Source organism: Gossypium arboreum, chromosome 10 (assembly GCF_025698485.1).
Source record: "Gossypium arboreum isolate Shixiya-1 chromosome 10, ASM2569848v2, whole genome shotgun sequence".
NCBI lineage: Eukaryota > Viridiplantae > Streptophyta > Magnoliopsida > Malvales > Malvaceae > Gossypium > Gossypium arboreum.
This window is the reverse complement of record NC_069079.1, coordinates 97,346,202-97,354,156: the sequence shown is the minus strand read 5'-3', so window position 1 is coordinate 97,354,156 and position 7,955 is coordinate 97,346,202. Positions and strand designations below refer to the sequence as shown.

Genomic DNA, 7,955 nt, shown 5'->3' with positions numbered 1-7,955 from the left:
TTGATTGAAAACTATTGTTGTGCGAATTCAATCAAAGGCAAACACTGCTCCCATGAACCATCGAACTCGAGGATGCAACATCTTAACATATCCTCAAGTATCTGAATTATCCGCCGGATTGACCATCGGTTTGGGGTGAAAGGCGGTGCTGAAATGCAACTTGGTACCCAAAGCTTCTTGCAACTTCTTCCAAAATCGCGAGGTAAATCTCGGATCTTTATCGGACACGATGGAAGTAGGCACCGTGTAATCTCACAATCGAGAAGCGTCATGATTCGGCTAGTTTGTCCATTGAAAAACCCGTGCGTCTGGGGACAAAGTGAGCCGACTTAGTCAATCTATCTACAACGACCCAAATCGCATCCTTCTTACTTGCGACAATGGCGGTCACAATAGACCTTGTATCCCACTTCCACTCGTATCGTGATCGGTGAAGTAATCCTCAAGGCACTTGATGTTCCACTTTCACTTGTTGACATATTAAACATCTCAAACAAAGTCGAGATGTCTCGTTTCATCCCATGCCACCAAAATCGACGTTTCAAATCGTTGTACATCTTCAGTACTCCCGGGTGGTTCGCCATTCGGCTACAATGGGCTTCGTTCAAGATATCGAAATAAGTTCCAAATTCTTTGGAACACACGACGACTCTGAACCTCAAACAATCATCATCATCGATTTGAAACTCGAGTCCTTGTTCGAACACACTCGGCCCGTTTTACGACCAACTCGTCGTCGACTTTCTCGAGCTTCACGAATTTGATGTATCAATAATGGTTTGGCTTTCAATTCACTCTTGACACATTGTCGGATCGAGCGGACAAGTGCACATTCATCGCTCGTAAGCGAATAATGATTTACGACTTAAGGCATCCTCAACCACATTCGCCTCTCCCGGTGATAGTCAATGACCACTCATAATCCTTTAACACTCGAGCCAACGTCTTTGTCGCAGATTTAAGTCTCTTTGAGTCATCAAATATTTGAGACTTTTATGATCCGAATACACATGGCACTTCTCACCAAATAAGTAATATCGCCATATCTTTAAAGGCGAATCGATGGCGACCAATTTGAGACCATGGGTGGGATAATTTTTCTCATGTGGCTTTAATTGCCTCGACGCGCATAGGTCACAACTCGACCTTCTTGTATCAATACACAACCTAACCCAAGTAGGGAGGCGTCACTATAGATGACAAACTCTTTGCGATTCGGGTTGCACTAGAATTGGGGCTTTAGTCAAATAAGTCTTGATTGATCGAAACTTTTCGACATTTCTCCGTCCATTCGAACTTAACATCCTTTTGGAGTAGCCGTCATTGGCGTGGCTATCGTTGAGAAACCTTATACAAATCGTCGGTAATAATCGGCAAGCCCCAAAAGCTCGAACCTCAGCAATATTTCTGGAGGCTTCCAATTAAGTATGGCTGAAATTTTGTTCGGTCGACTCGAATACCCGATCTGAGATATCACATGCCCCAAGAAGCTAACCTCTCTTAACCGAACTCACACTTGTTGAACTTAGCATATAATTGCTTATCCCGTAGAATTTACAAAGACTAACCTCGGTGTTCAGCATGTTCGGTCTCATTTCTTGAATAGACCAAGATGTCATCAGTGAACACGACTACAAACCGATCCAAGTATGGTCTGAAGATCCGATTCATTAAATCCATAAATACCGCAGGGGCATTAGTAAGCCCGAATAGCATCACTAGGAACTCGTAGTGACCATATCTCGTTTTGAAGGCAGTCTTGGGTACATCCGAATCTTGAATTCGCAATTGATAATAGCCCGATCTCAAATCTATTTTTGAGAACACTGAGGCTCCCTTCAGTTGATCGAACAAGTCATCGATCTGTGATATGTGTATTTGTTCTTTATCGTCGCTTTATTAAGCTGACGATAGTCGATGCACAGCCTCATGGTTCCATCCTTCTTTTTCACAAACAACACTGGCGTACCCCAAGGTGAAAAACTCGGGTGAGCAACACCTCTATCCACCAATTCTTGCAACTGAGCTTTCAACTCCTTTAATTCCCTTTGGTGCCATACGATACGGAGCTATCGAAATTGGAATGGTACCAGGTACCAATTTGATGCCAAACTCTATTTCCCGAACAGGTGGTAAACCCGACAATTCTTCAGGGAAAACATCCGGGTATTCACAAACCATCGCACAGATTCGGGTTTCTTTTCTAACTCCTTGTCATCTAGAACATACGCAAGGTATGCTTCACACCCTTTCTTACGTATTTACGAGCCAACATTGCCGATATTACAATGGCAATCCCTTTAAGTCCAGTAGACTCAACCCGAATTAACTCGTTATTCGTGCACCTCGATCAATAGTCTTGCTTTTGCAATTTACAACCGCATCGTGCATGGTCAACCAATCCAAACCAAGAATAACGTCGAATTCATCGAATGGCAAAAGCATCAAGTCCGCCGGAAAACAAGAACCTCAAAATACTAGGGACTTTTCTTACACACTTTGTTGACGAGCACGTAATGACCCAAGGGTTTGACACCGTATTACAAACTCGATGAGACTCAATGGGCAAAGTCTTCTTTGGATGCTAAGGATTCGCATATATAAGAATGAGTAGAACCGGGGTCAATCAAAGCAATCACATTAGTATCGAAAAGAGTGAGGATACCGGTAATAACATCCGGTGAGGCAAGATCCTCACGTCTTGCGTATGGCATAAGTCCTAGCAGAGCACGAGCCTCATATCGATGGTGGCATCTCTAGATCCTCTCTCGACCGCCACTAGCATTGCCCGTGTTTCTAGACGGCCTACCTCGAGTTGTGGTAGCACCGGGTTCCCACTTTGATTTACGTTTTATCCGGATAAGCTCGGGCAATCCTTAACGAAATGATCGATGATCCGCACTTGTAACAGAGCGGTCACAGAATCTACAACTCCCGAATGCCATTTGCCACAATATTGGCACCGTTACGTCTCTCGACGATCATTGCCAACACCGGCGATCGAAGTGACTCGCGTGCCCATAGGGGGTCGATCGCGGTCTCGTCTAGAAAAGCCCGAAATGTCTCTAGACCGGCCTAAGCCATCTCTAAATTTCTTTGATGATGTGGGAAGGGCTTCCCAAGACCTCTTCGAAACTCCCTTGCTCCCACTTCACTTTTCTTTTCTCCATCTTGAGCTCCTCGGCTTTGCACGCCGCTCGACAAGAGCCACAAACTCTCGGATTTCAAAATGCCAACATACAGACTTTATATCATCGTTCATCCATCTTGAGCGTTTACACATCACGACTTCAAGAAATGCACTTTGCAGCAGCGTCTGGCTAAGCCTCGCAAATTTTTGTTCGTAGTCGGTAATCAACATGGAACCTTGCTTAAGATCAAGGAATTCCTTTCGTTTTGGTCCATAAATCTCCGATATACTTCTTTGAACTCGGTTAGAAAGAACTCCCAAGTTACTTGCTCTCTAGGCACAACAGAAGTCGAGTACTCCACCAATAGTAGGCGAATCGCGTAGCAAGGAGATAGTACACTTTAAGCATTCATCGGTGTGCAAGATAGCTCATCGAACACTCGGATAGTGTTGTCCATCCAAAATTCAGCTTGCTCGGCATCGTCATCATCCGTAGCTTTAAATTCAAGTGGCCCCATGTTTTCAATCACAGATCGGGGCTTACTTGACCTTACTTGGTCGATTCTGGGAGGTATTGTAGGTCTTGAGGGTTGCATTAGTCGGGAATGGAGGTTGTGGAACAGTAGTGTTAGTTCGAATGTATTGGTTAAACCAATCATTCATCACACTATAAAAGGCTTGCTTAGCCTCATCATTCGGATTCTTGGCAATAGGTTGAGAGTCTGCCGTGCATTGTCCCTTGCGCGGAGCAGCGCCACACTCTCCACATCATCAGCTATTGCTCGGTTGGGATCGGGATCCATTGCTATACACAAACACAAAGTCAAATGGTCGAAATCACCACACTATCAATTCATCACTTAATGGCATGTATAGCTAGACCCCAAACATATCACGGTAGTCCTAGAATCGACTAAAACGTAGCTCGATACCAAAAAATTGTAACACCCGAACCCGAGACCGCTTCTTGGTTCGGACACGAGGTTAACAAGCCAAAACCACTTATGGCACCGACCAATTTGACATTCCCAGGCAAGCTAGAAAACTGCGTCATTGTCGCCTTAAAAGCATATCTCGAGTTTCACAACTCGAAACTGATTCCGTAAATTTCACCTGAATTTAGACTCATATATCCATCCATGGATTTATTTCTAGAATTTTGGTCAGGCCAATTGGTACAGTTTATTAGTTAAAGTCGCCCATGTTACAGGGGTCGACTACACTGACCTTCACACGTTACAACTTGAATATCTCTCTGTACAGGGTTTCAATACTGATACCGTTTGTTTCCAATGAAACTAGACTCAAAAAGGAATCTGAACATATAAGGCATGACTTCTAATTCACTCTGGATAATTTATGGAAAATTTTCAAAGCCGCGACAGGGGACCCAGAAACCGTTCCGGCCCTGTCTCACGAGAACTTTAATATCTCTCGGTATACTGATCATATGATCGTTTCGTTACTTTCATATGAAAATAGACTCGTCAAGGTTCGATCAAATAATTTATTCACTATTTAACACCATACCTACAAATTTTGGTGATTTTTCACATCCACGTCACTGCAGCTGGCAGCCTCTGTTTTTAAGGTAGGCTTTACCTATATTGTAGTTCCCATGGACCAACTATAGTCTAGTCATACTTAGGTCCACATGTGATCATATTTAGCCATTCCAATGGCTGATCATGTGACCAACTCTCTCATTCCAAACCATAATCACATCATGAAACCAAATATAATTACAAACCACATATGGTCAAATTCCATACTCCACTTTTACGAACCATTTTCGCATGGCCGTACACATATACATCACAAGTACTTAAAAACAACCGAGGGTGGTCCTATACATGCCATATCCGAACTCAACTAAAGGAGTACCAAAAAGGGCTTTGATAGTGTGGTTGACTTCAACTTCTATGATCCCGAATCCGATCGCTAACGAGCAAAATCTATAACAGAGAAACAAAGAAACGGAGTAAGCAATATATGCTTAGTAAGTTTCGAGCAATAATATACACACAACCAAAGCATAGCATTCAAGTAGCTAAAAAATAATTCATATGCACAATTTCTCAAAGACATGCTTACTTCACAATCCCAACTCTTATTTTCATACACAAACAGCGGCTTAGTTAAGGCCGATAGCTCGTTTATCATTGGAGCGAATATTCAACGCGCTTACTCATAGTGTGCAAAGCACACAAAAACATACCTTGTTGGGAATTTCACAAGTGCATTAACTGAAAATTTTCCAGCAGCTTATAAATTTCGAATCACATACCTTCGAGTTTATCCGGATATAGCTACTCGTTCAAAACACCTTCGGGACATAGCCCGGTTATGGTAACCCGCACAAATGCCTTCGGGACTTAACCGGATATCACAACTCGCACAATTGCCTTGGGCTTAGCCCGATATCATAGCTTCGCACAATTGCCTTGGGCTTAGCCCGATATCTGGTCGCTGGTGCCTTGAGCTTAGCCCGATATCACTCGAACATTCATGCACATCTTTGTTTCATTTTCACAACAAAACTTTTATGCACAATTCACTTAACAAAATATCATTTCGCTCAATGGCCATATACAAGGGCGAAATTTGATTGCTTATTACTTCATTCAATCGAATCAAAATCTAAGTTTCGATACTCGAAAACTTACCTCGGATGTTGTCGAACGATTCCGATGGCTATTCGACTACTTTTTCCTTCCCTTTATCGGATTTGGTCCCGTTTTGCTCTTGAGCTTAATTTAACAAATAATTTGATTCAATCATTTGAGTATCGAAAAGAAGAACTCAAGGCACTTAGCCCACATATATTCACTAGACATTAAAGTCACATAAGTACGGAATTCATGAATCGACTTAACACACAAAGCCTTCAACATGCTTACTCATGGCCGAACAACACAACCTCTTAGGCACTCATTCATGGCCGATTATGCATGTTGATGTTGAGGCCAATTACATGTTTAACACCACATATGAATGGCACACATTTTACTAGCTAATGCTTTACATATTGTAGCTCAATACTTATAATATAGCATCAAGCACTCATATGGCCGATTATACTTAGTCATACTTGTACCAAATCAACAATAAATTCCAAGATTTTCACATCATATGTGTACTAGGCCGAATATACTTGCAATTTCACAACCATTCTTCAACATTTTCTTCTTTAAGCAAACATATTTATCACTTACTTCATAACCAAAACATCATGTGCAAACATATACACATATAGGTGCATGGTCAATCTCAAGGTGTTCATAACCATCTAGCACACAAATTTTTACCATTCAAGTAACAAGCATAAATCATGCTCGTGAATGCACCATGGCGAATACATCACAACCATACCCTTTCAACTTCGGTCATGGTTAAACAAAGATTTCAATGCCCTACTCAAGAATACTAAAAAGAAATTTCAAGAGTAGTCAATCCATCATTACATGCATCATCAGCAAGCTTCACATTTAGCATGCAATGGCTTTAACACAATATCAACCTTGGCCAAATACCATTTTCATGGCATAACAAGGATTTGAACCATGGCTAACATGCACATCAAGTTAGCAACCAAAACAAGCATGAACTTCATGACACAACCTCAAACATACCTTAATCTTGATACAAGTATAGCCAAATCTCCTTCTTGTTCTCTTGCAAACCAAGCATGAAGCAAAACTCCTATCTCCTCCCTTAGTATTTTCGACCAAAAAGGAAAGAACAAGGATGAACAATTTTTTTCTTGTTCTTCTTTCACTTGCACGGCAATGGGGGAAACGCCACACTCACACACATTTTTTATTTCTCATCCAACATCATTAATTTTTTATCATTTAATACATCATGCATTAACAAAACATGTTTCAACATGTTTTCTTTGCCCATAAACCATGTCATGGCCGCCACTATGCCATCTTTGGGGAATTTGACATGCAAATCCTTAATTTTGCATGCATTTTCAACTAGTCATCACACATTTCCCCATCATACTTTCAAAGTTTACTACTAGGTCCTTTCTAGTGAAATTCACCTTTATAACACTAAATCGAACCATCAAAATGTCACACATGAATACACACATATTATAGGCATCAAAATAAATTTTAAATTATTTTTACGCCTCGGTTTTGTGGTCCCGAAACCACATTCCGACTAGGGTCAATTTTGGGTCACAACTCTCCCCACTTAAGAAATTTTCGTCCCCAAAATCTTACCTATAAATAGGGTTGGGTATCGCTCTTTCATAGAGTTCTCGGTTTCCCAAGTAGCTTCTTCTATCCGTGTTTGAGCCATAACACTTTCACTAGCGGAACCCACTTGTTTCGCAACTCTTTCACTTCACGTGATAGGATACGAACCAGTTCTTTCTCATAACTCATATTGGCTTGAATTTCAACCTCCGATGGACTAACCACGTGCGATGGATCAGATCTATAGCGTCGAAGCATCGAAACATGAAAGACATCGTAAATCTTTTTGGGTTCAGGGGGCAATATCAAACGAGACGCAACTGAACCCACTCGCTCGGATATCTCATATGGCCCAATGAACCTCGGGCTCAACTTGCCCTTACGGTAGAATCGAGTATCTTTTTCCAAAGCGAAACCTTGAGAAACACTTTATCTCCCCGATGCTCGATGTCTTTACGCTTGGACCGCGTCGACTTGACGATCGGAGGCTATCTTGAACTTTCACGGATTACTTTCACTTTCATTCAGCATCTCTAATCAAATCCACCGAAAATTTTGCTTTCACCGAGCTCGGTCCAAAACAATGGTGTACGACATTTACGACCGTACAAAGC

At 41.8% G+C, this 7,955-nt stretch overlaps 1 long non-coding RNA gene across 1 annotated transcript; it reads right to left on the bottom strand.

Moving 5' to 3' along the window:
• Window positions 1-4,811: 4,811 nt before the first annotated feature.
• On the bottom strand, window positions 4,812-5,863 carry LOC128281474 (uncharacterized). The gene is made up of 2 exons (XR_008271687.1): window positions 5,797-5,863; window positions 4,812-5,085 (listed from the first exon to the last, which is right to left on the bottom strand). It is a non-coding gene; the product is annotated as an uncharacterized LOC128281474 (long non-coding RNA).
• Between the last annotated feature and the right edge of the window lie 2,092 nt (window positions 5,864-7,955).